Source organism: Panthera onca, chromosome B1 (assembly GCF_046562875.1).
Source record: "Panthera onca isolate mPanOnc1 chromosome B1, mPanOnc1 haplotype 2, whole genome shotgun sequence".
NCBI lineage: Eukaryota > Metazoa > Chordata > Mammalia > Carnivora > Felidae > Panthera > Panthera onca.
This window is the reverse complement of record NC_138342.1, coordinates 173,865,417-173,873,092: the sequence shown is the minus strand read 5'-3', so window position 1 is coordinate 173,873,092 and position 7,676 is coordinate 173,865,417. Positions and strand designations below refer to the sequence as shown.

Below are 7,676 nucleotides of genomic sequence, written 5' to 3'. Positions count from 1 at the left end.
ACTGGGCTCTGGACGGCAGGCGGCGCCTCTCGAGTGTGAGCGCCCTGTGCTGCGGTGTGGCCGCGCGCAGTACTGGGTCTGGGCGGCAGGCGGCGCCGGGAGCGAGCCAGCGGGCCTCGACAATCTGCAGGTTCGAGCAGGGGGCCCACAACCACCTAGCGGTCATTGGTTCGGCTTAGACAGGCGGGGCGGGTTGGGCAACCATGGCCCAGTGTGAGAACGTGTCCTGTCTCGCCGTGTCATGTTGCGTCGGCACTGCTTGTCCCCTAGCTGCGGGTTCCCAGAGGGTAGAATTGTGCCCAAGTGACCTGGGCTCCCCAGCGGCGGTTAACGGTGCCTGGCTGTCCCCGGGAGTTTGTTCGTGACTTCCTGTAGTTTCCCCCGCATCGTAGGAGCCCGGGAAGCAGACTTGATTGGTGCCAAGGCGGGAGCGGCAGCGCGAAGAAATGGGCGTCGCACACCGGAAGGGGTCGGAGAGCAGGCTTGGCTGCTTCTCGGAGGGGGAGCCTCGGCTAGCAGCCCCGCGCCTCCGCCACGCACCCAGAAGGTCGCCGCCTGCCTTTGGGATTCCTGCTCCCTCACCCCCACCCCAGAGAATCCAGAGAAAACCCTGTGGGGTTTTCCGATCGTGGGGTGTATGTTTGCAGGGACGGAGGGAGGGAGGTTCTCCTCCCCAGGGAGTGGTTCGGATCCGGAGAGACTTAGAGGACTTTGGTCCCACCTGGGAGAGGGCACTACTTGCGGGTGTCCTATCTGCGATGTCTTCCTTGCTCCTTTCCTTGTTCGCTCGCTGTGTGACCTTGGAGAAAAAGTCCAGTAACCTCTCTGTGCCTTAATTTCTTTAACGGTAAAATGTGAGAAATGATAGTCCCTACTTGTTAGGATTGTTATGAAAAATAAAGAAGTTATATATGTGTGTGTCAACAGCTTAGGGCAAGCTCTGGGGAGTGTTACATTCTCTACAGGCAGTAGCTTTTAATTGTTAAACCACAGCTTATGTATTAATTTACGTTTCCTCTTTTGAGGGAATTTTGTGGTTAGGAACCTTCCTCTTTGCGTCTTTCATTTGGCCTTGCCTTCTCCGACCAATCGGTGGCTCTCATGATTTTCTAAGTAATTTCAAACATTGACAAAAACTAGTTCATCCCAAGGGGATTCTCCCATATTAAGGCCCGTGTGGGAGCAAGATGCCAGGCAATAGACTGTTACTGTGTCCCTCCTGTGTGTCAGCCTCTTTTCCCTGTTCTACCCACTGCTTGTGCTAAGTGGATCCAAGATCTCCCTCCCTTGTGAGCAAAGTTACCTGTATTGCAGAGACCTCCCCCTCTTCACTCTGAGTTTCCTGAGGCCAGAGACCACGTCTTTATCCCCAGGGCCTGGCACAATTTAGCCATGCAGTAAACGTTTGTTGAGCTCATGTGTCTATCCACAGAAGACTGGCTGAATAAACCACGGTATATCTACAGAATGCAGTTCTGTGAAGCTTTACAAAAGAATGAAGACCATCTCTGTGGAAGGCCACCAGACTCCAGGATACATTAAGTGAAAAAAGCAAGACTGGGACCCTGTATACGCTGCCTTCCTTCGAAGAAAGATGTGTGCTTTGCTTACATTTTAAAGAAGAAGCAATGGAAGTATAAATCACAAACTAATAAAAATGGTTGCATATAAGAAGAACAGGATGTAAGAGATGGAAATAAGGGCTAGACTTATTTTCATATATTGTGTTTTATAGTTTGACTTTGGAATCATGTAAATGGTTTACATGCTACATTTTTAAAAGAAAATAGCAAAGCATTTTGCAAAAGGACAAAAAAAGCCATAAATCAAAGTATATCAGGAGTTACTGACATAACTGCATGGAAAAATAAGAAACTGACTTTAAAACTCATTATTTTGACTACATAATCTTAGTGTGACACATCTTAAGGATAAAAAAATGGCCAAGAAATCAAGCTACATTTAGTAACACTATTTGTTAGTAATAATACTAGTCTTGTTATTTACATGCTATTGCGTGTATTTGTATTATATATATATGTATAAATAAAATAGTAAATAATTGAATTGATATTGTTGGAAATCAAGGTCTTCAGTGAGAGATGAAAAGGTACAGGTTTCAAAATCAATGATGTTAGGGATAAGTTGTAGAATGGAAAATTTAAATTGGCAATGGTAGTATGAATTCATGATTAAATTTTCTCTTTCTACAAAATGCATGTATGCAGGCTGTGTCCACTGAGAAGGCCAAGAAGCAATGGCAATCTCTTGGCTATGAGCAGCCCTAGTGTCCAAATGGGTCATCTAAATGCCATTGCCCACTGAAGAGGAACAGAGACCCCTTTAGGAAATGACTGATTTCAGAACCAGGGCAGGGATTGTGTAAGATGAGCCTGTGACATTTTGTTAGGCCAGAAAGCAAGGTAGCTATCAAATACTACTGAGGTTTTGTCAAAAGAACCCAAGAGCAAATAGAAAGGGGCACCCTTTGGCTAAAGATGGAATAGTTTGGGCTCAAGAAAGAATAATGACTGATTTGATCTTAACATATCTATAGAAATCCATGAATATGTAGTAATTTTTTTTTAAATCCCTCATTGCTCAGCCTTGTATCACCTAAGGAACTAACTCTTTATTTGGAAAACTGGTAAATAAGAGGAAAAAATCAAGTCTCTATTCTGCTGTTATTTCAGGGTACCCAAATAGTTTGAAAAGATAATAAATGCAACAGAAAGGTTAGAATTAGAGATTCACTCTTCACAACTCCTAATGAAGCACGGGGACAAGGCAGCAATGGCTGAACAGCATGGCTATTAAAAGTATGAGGTAGGGGCCGCCTGGCTGGCTCTGTGGGTGCCACATGTGGCTCCTGATCTCAGGGTTGTGAGTTCGAGCCCCATGCTGGGCATGGAGATTACTTACAAATAAAAAATTTAAAAAGTATGAGGTGGAATGTAAGTGGGAGACAAAATGGCTGGATGGAGCTAAAAAACCTGAACCCACTGATTTATCTTAACAGCATCACGAAGAGTGAGACACACAGATACCATGTGCAATAGGAAGTACACAGCATATATGAAACAGTCTTGCACAAAAATTGAAACTTCATCTAATCAAACTCCTAAATCTAACTACCAGATAAATGGCAAGAAATATGGCAGACAAACAGACGAAAAGAGACTACGATGGTATCATCAGCCAAACAAGGATATGGGAAGTTCCACAACTTAAAGAAGTCTCTTCAAGAAATAACTCACATGGAAGAAATGGGGTGGAGGGAGAACTGATAGAAATTAAGAGCTTTTAAAGACATCTCAACCAACTGCAGTGTCAGATCCTGTTTTCTATAAATTGGGAAAATACCTAAAATTATAAAACCTTACCCTAAAAATTACAATCCTACCAAGCTTCCAGTGAGCCAAAAGACAGCCTTCATTTTTGAATACAAAATATTATATATAACATGAAATGTATATAATATGAAATATTATATATAACACGAAATGTATATAATATGAAATATATAATATGAAATTTTTTTAAATGCAACATACAAACTTTAACAAAAATAACAGGCAAAATCAAACAGGCACTTATATTAAGAGGAAAACTGACTAGAAGCAATTTATCTTGAATACCTTACAGTAACCTACTTGCAGTTGCATTTAACTGAGCTCTGTTGCTGTGAAGAATACAGCTGATGCACAGGTATGGAAGAACGATTTGCACATTTTTCAAGTATTCACTGAGTACTACCTTATATACACATATACATTACATTTGAAAAAGATCTAATCGACGATCCCCAGATATACTTCATTTTGGTTGCTCTTTTGGAAGACGTCGTCTAAAGAGAAGAATATTTGGTTCCGGCTCATGGATCATGTAGTGGACCCAGCCTAGAGGCTGTTGGACACCAAGTCTCCTCTACTCCTCTTTAGAAATCAGATGAAATGTTATATACGATATAAAGTAGTGTTTTTTTCTACCATGAAGTGTTGATGGTAGTCCTACAATCTTTGTCATCAAGAAATCATAATAATTAACCAAGAATGAAAATGATCCAAGCAGTAGTCATAACAGGATCGTTTATTTCATGAGGAGCCCACCTAACCTGAAAAGAATAAAGGACATAATGAATGTTTAACCTGGATTTAAGGGTATTGAGTAAGGAAGTGGGCAGTCAGAAAAAAGTAGGCTTCCCCAGGAAGAACCTAACAAAGAATTTTCTTGTTGGAGTCAAAAACAGTATGTTTAAAATTTTTTAACATTTATTTATATTTGAGAGAGAGTGAGAACAGGGGAGGGGGAGAGGCAGGGGGCGGACAGAGGATGGGACCATTCGTGTCAGGAATGATCCCATCCTCAGGAGAAGCAGATTAAGGCCAGGCCAAGGTTGCCATACCATATTATTCTGAGCTGCTTGCAATAACCTGGCGTTATTGCAACTAGTTTGTGAAACTAACTAACGGATCCCAGAATCTACAGTTTAAGAAAGTGCCAGGTAAAGGGGCACCTGGGTGGCTCAGTCAATTAAGCGTCCGACTTAGGCTCAGGTCATGATCTGATGGTTTGTGGGTTTGAGCCCCACATCAGGCTCTGTGCTGACTGCTCAGAGCCTGGAGCCTGCTTGAGTTTCTTTGTCTCCCTCCCTCTCTGCCCTTCCCCCACTCATTCATTCCCTCTCTCTCTCTCTCTCTCTCTCTCTCTCAAAAACAAATAAACATTAAAATTTTTTTTAAAAAGTGCCAAGTAAAAATGAAGGCTGTCTTTTGGCTCACTGGAAGCTTGGTAGGATTATAATTTTTAGGGTAATGTTTTATACTTGTAGATGATTTAAATGTCAATCTTATAAATTGCTTTCTTTTGATTCTATTTGTAAGTATGCTTTTGTTTTAATGTTTTTGTTATTGTTAACAAACCCATTTGAATAATCCAGAACAACCAAAGAATTTTTTTTTGTCTTTCTTCTTGGACTTGGTACAGTAATTTTGATTTCTTTTTCTCCCTTGGTTTTATTGCTATTTTCAAAGTGATTATACAATAGCTCTAGTGGTAGTCTGAAAGAATTCTAAATCTTAGGGTAGTGTTTTATAAATGTACATTTATATAAATGTGAATCTTGCTACTAAATTATATCCTCCTAATTTGATTTCTAGGGAGTCTACATGTGTCATTGCTACTTCACAAATCTCTTCTGTTGATTCAGAAACACTGCCAATTTTTTGTTTCTCCTCTAAAGTAATTTTGAATTTTCTTTCATGTGGTTTCACTGCTACGGTCAAGTGATCATACTCAGATGGAAATTGGATAGAAATATAATTCTTAAGATAGTGTTTTAGAAGTGTAGTTTACTTTATAGTAAATTTCATGAGTAAACTGTTTCCTTTTCTTTAATTTCTAGGTAGTATAAGATTTGTATTTCATTTGTTGCCATGGAAAAACACCCATAACATGAATTTGAGTAAGGGTTTTACTATGAAGTCCCACAATTGGAGATCATTGGAACTCAACATTTATCTCTGATACCAAGGGTTGAATTTACCCTTGTATAAGGGTAGTACCCTTATACAATATACCCTGTATATAAGACTAATGTGTTTGACTATACCCTATATATACCCTTGTATAAGGGTAATACCTTTATACAATATACCCTGTGTATAAGACTAATGTGTTTGACTAAATAAATCTTGATTAAAAAATATTAAGCTAACCCCACATGCAGACACTTTTGGAGGAGAAAAAAAGAAAGCAGACTTATCTAGGTGGTCAATTTGCAGGGCTAGTCTCTATTCAAGGAAAAGAATGAAGATTGTAAAACCAGCTGCCAACAGAGAGAAAAGTTTGAGTGTCAAGGGCAGGAAACATCTAGAATAATTCCCAAACAGAGCAGAGCAGATGCTTTAGAAATATTTCATGGGGACCAGCAAGGGCTAGGAGGAGTCAGAAGAGGGGTCTCGTGAGGTTACTCCCTAACATAGGTAAGCCATTAGGACTGGCCCAGCCCTTTCTTATTGCTAAGGACATCCATGGAATAGTTTAAAATGCTAACTAGCATTTGAAAACATGGCTTCAAACACCCCACTCTCTGTTCCTCTTGTTTTATTTCGCTTGGTATTAAATAATTCAGTTTCTGAATTCTTAACTATATGACTTCAATTTTAATACTTAGCTTTGATGTCACTGAACTTGGTACATTTGACTCTCCTACATCCTCTTCTGCTCTCTGTGATGTTAAGCTAAACATACTGTTTTGGGGGCACCTGGGTGTTTCTGTCGGTTGAGCATCCGACTTCGAGTCAGGTCATGATCTCGCGGTTTGGTTCGGGAGTTCAAGCCCTGCATCATGATCTCTGTCAGCACAGTGGTGGCGACAAAAGAAATTGCTTCTCTAATTTCAAAGGGAAATCTCTTTTTCCAAGTTAGCTCTATAACAATAAACCACTTTGATCCTAAAGCATTAGAACACACCAGAGACTCAATATTAGAACAAAGTTTAGCTGTTTTAGAAGGCCAGTTTTTCCAGCTGCCATTGGCAGATAGAAGGGATAGTGATGTCCAGTCCCTGTGGTTCATTACTTGAAGATGGTCATATATTTAGTTTAGTGGGCAGATGGAAGATGTGCACGCTCCTTGGACTACCCTTAGGGCAGTGCAACAAAAAGCAAGGTCAAGAGATTATTGTGATTGTTTGCTGGTGCAGTCCACAGTGGGGCAAGGGTAAGGGAGTTCAATGCCCCCATTGTGAAACAATCATTGTAAAACAAATGGGTATCCACACAAGGCCAGTCTGAACTGAACAGCACTCCTTTGACTATTTTCTCCAAGAAGTATTTCTGATAACTAGCCAACAATATTCTTCCCTTCTTCTCAACTCTAGTTGCACAATAGCTGGACCCCTCTTTCTCTAACCAGAGAGGAGGCCAGGCGCCAGTCACATAGACAACGGAAAGGACTTTGCATTTTATGGAAATATTAGGGGAAGCCCTAAACGGGAGAATATAGCTCACAGGTTTGATGTCATCTATCTTGTTTGGCTATGTTGAGAATAGACAGTATAGGGTAAGACTAGAAATGGTGATCAACCAGAAGGTTCTGTAGTGAGGCTTGTGGGGATGGTAGCTTAGATTATGGTGTTAGCAGTGGGAGTGTAAAATTCCAGATTCAAAATCAATTAGAAGAGAAGGCCATTGGGATTTGCTGACAAATTGGCCGAGTAGACTGAAAGAAAGGAAAAAGTCAAGGATAAATGTCCCAGAAATACTGCTACAAGACATAAATACTCTGGGTGTTGAGCCAGAAGAATTTAGAAATTACTTTTCCATGTGAGTATTTATAAGTTTTTCTTCCGTTCGTTTTCTACAAAATGGAAAATGAAGCCTATATTTCTTGAAGTATCTTTCATCACCAGCATAGGTGTAAATAAAACACTTTTGATAGAGGCTTCAAATCTCATTTCCTAAGTATTCAACTAGGTTAAGCAACCTCAGCTATTGGGTCGAAATGTAATCTTAATAATAAGTTATCACTTCTATTCTCTAGTAATATGTATTATGGTAGATTAGAAAGCCCAAATATTTTCCCAGTATGAAATACCCCAAAATTGTACAGGATTTAACGAACACAGTTTTCATTGCAAATCTGCAAGAAGAATAGCAATTGAAATGAAGAAA

At 40.3% G+C, this 7,676-nt stretch overlaps 1 long non-coding RNA gene across 1 annotated transcript; it reads left to right on the top strand.

The window, feature by feature from the left end:
- The first annotated feature begins 2 nt into the window (after positions 1–2).
- LOC144616108 (uncharacterized) lies at positions 3–867 on the top strand. The gene is made up of 2 exons (XR_013555040.2): positions 3–130; positions 393–867. It is a non-coding gene; the product is annotated as an uncharacterized LOC144616108 (long non-coding RNA).
- Positions 868–7,676: the final 6,809 nt, after the last annotated feature.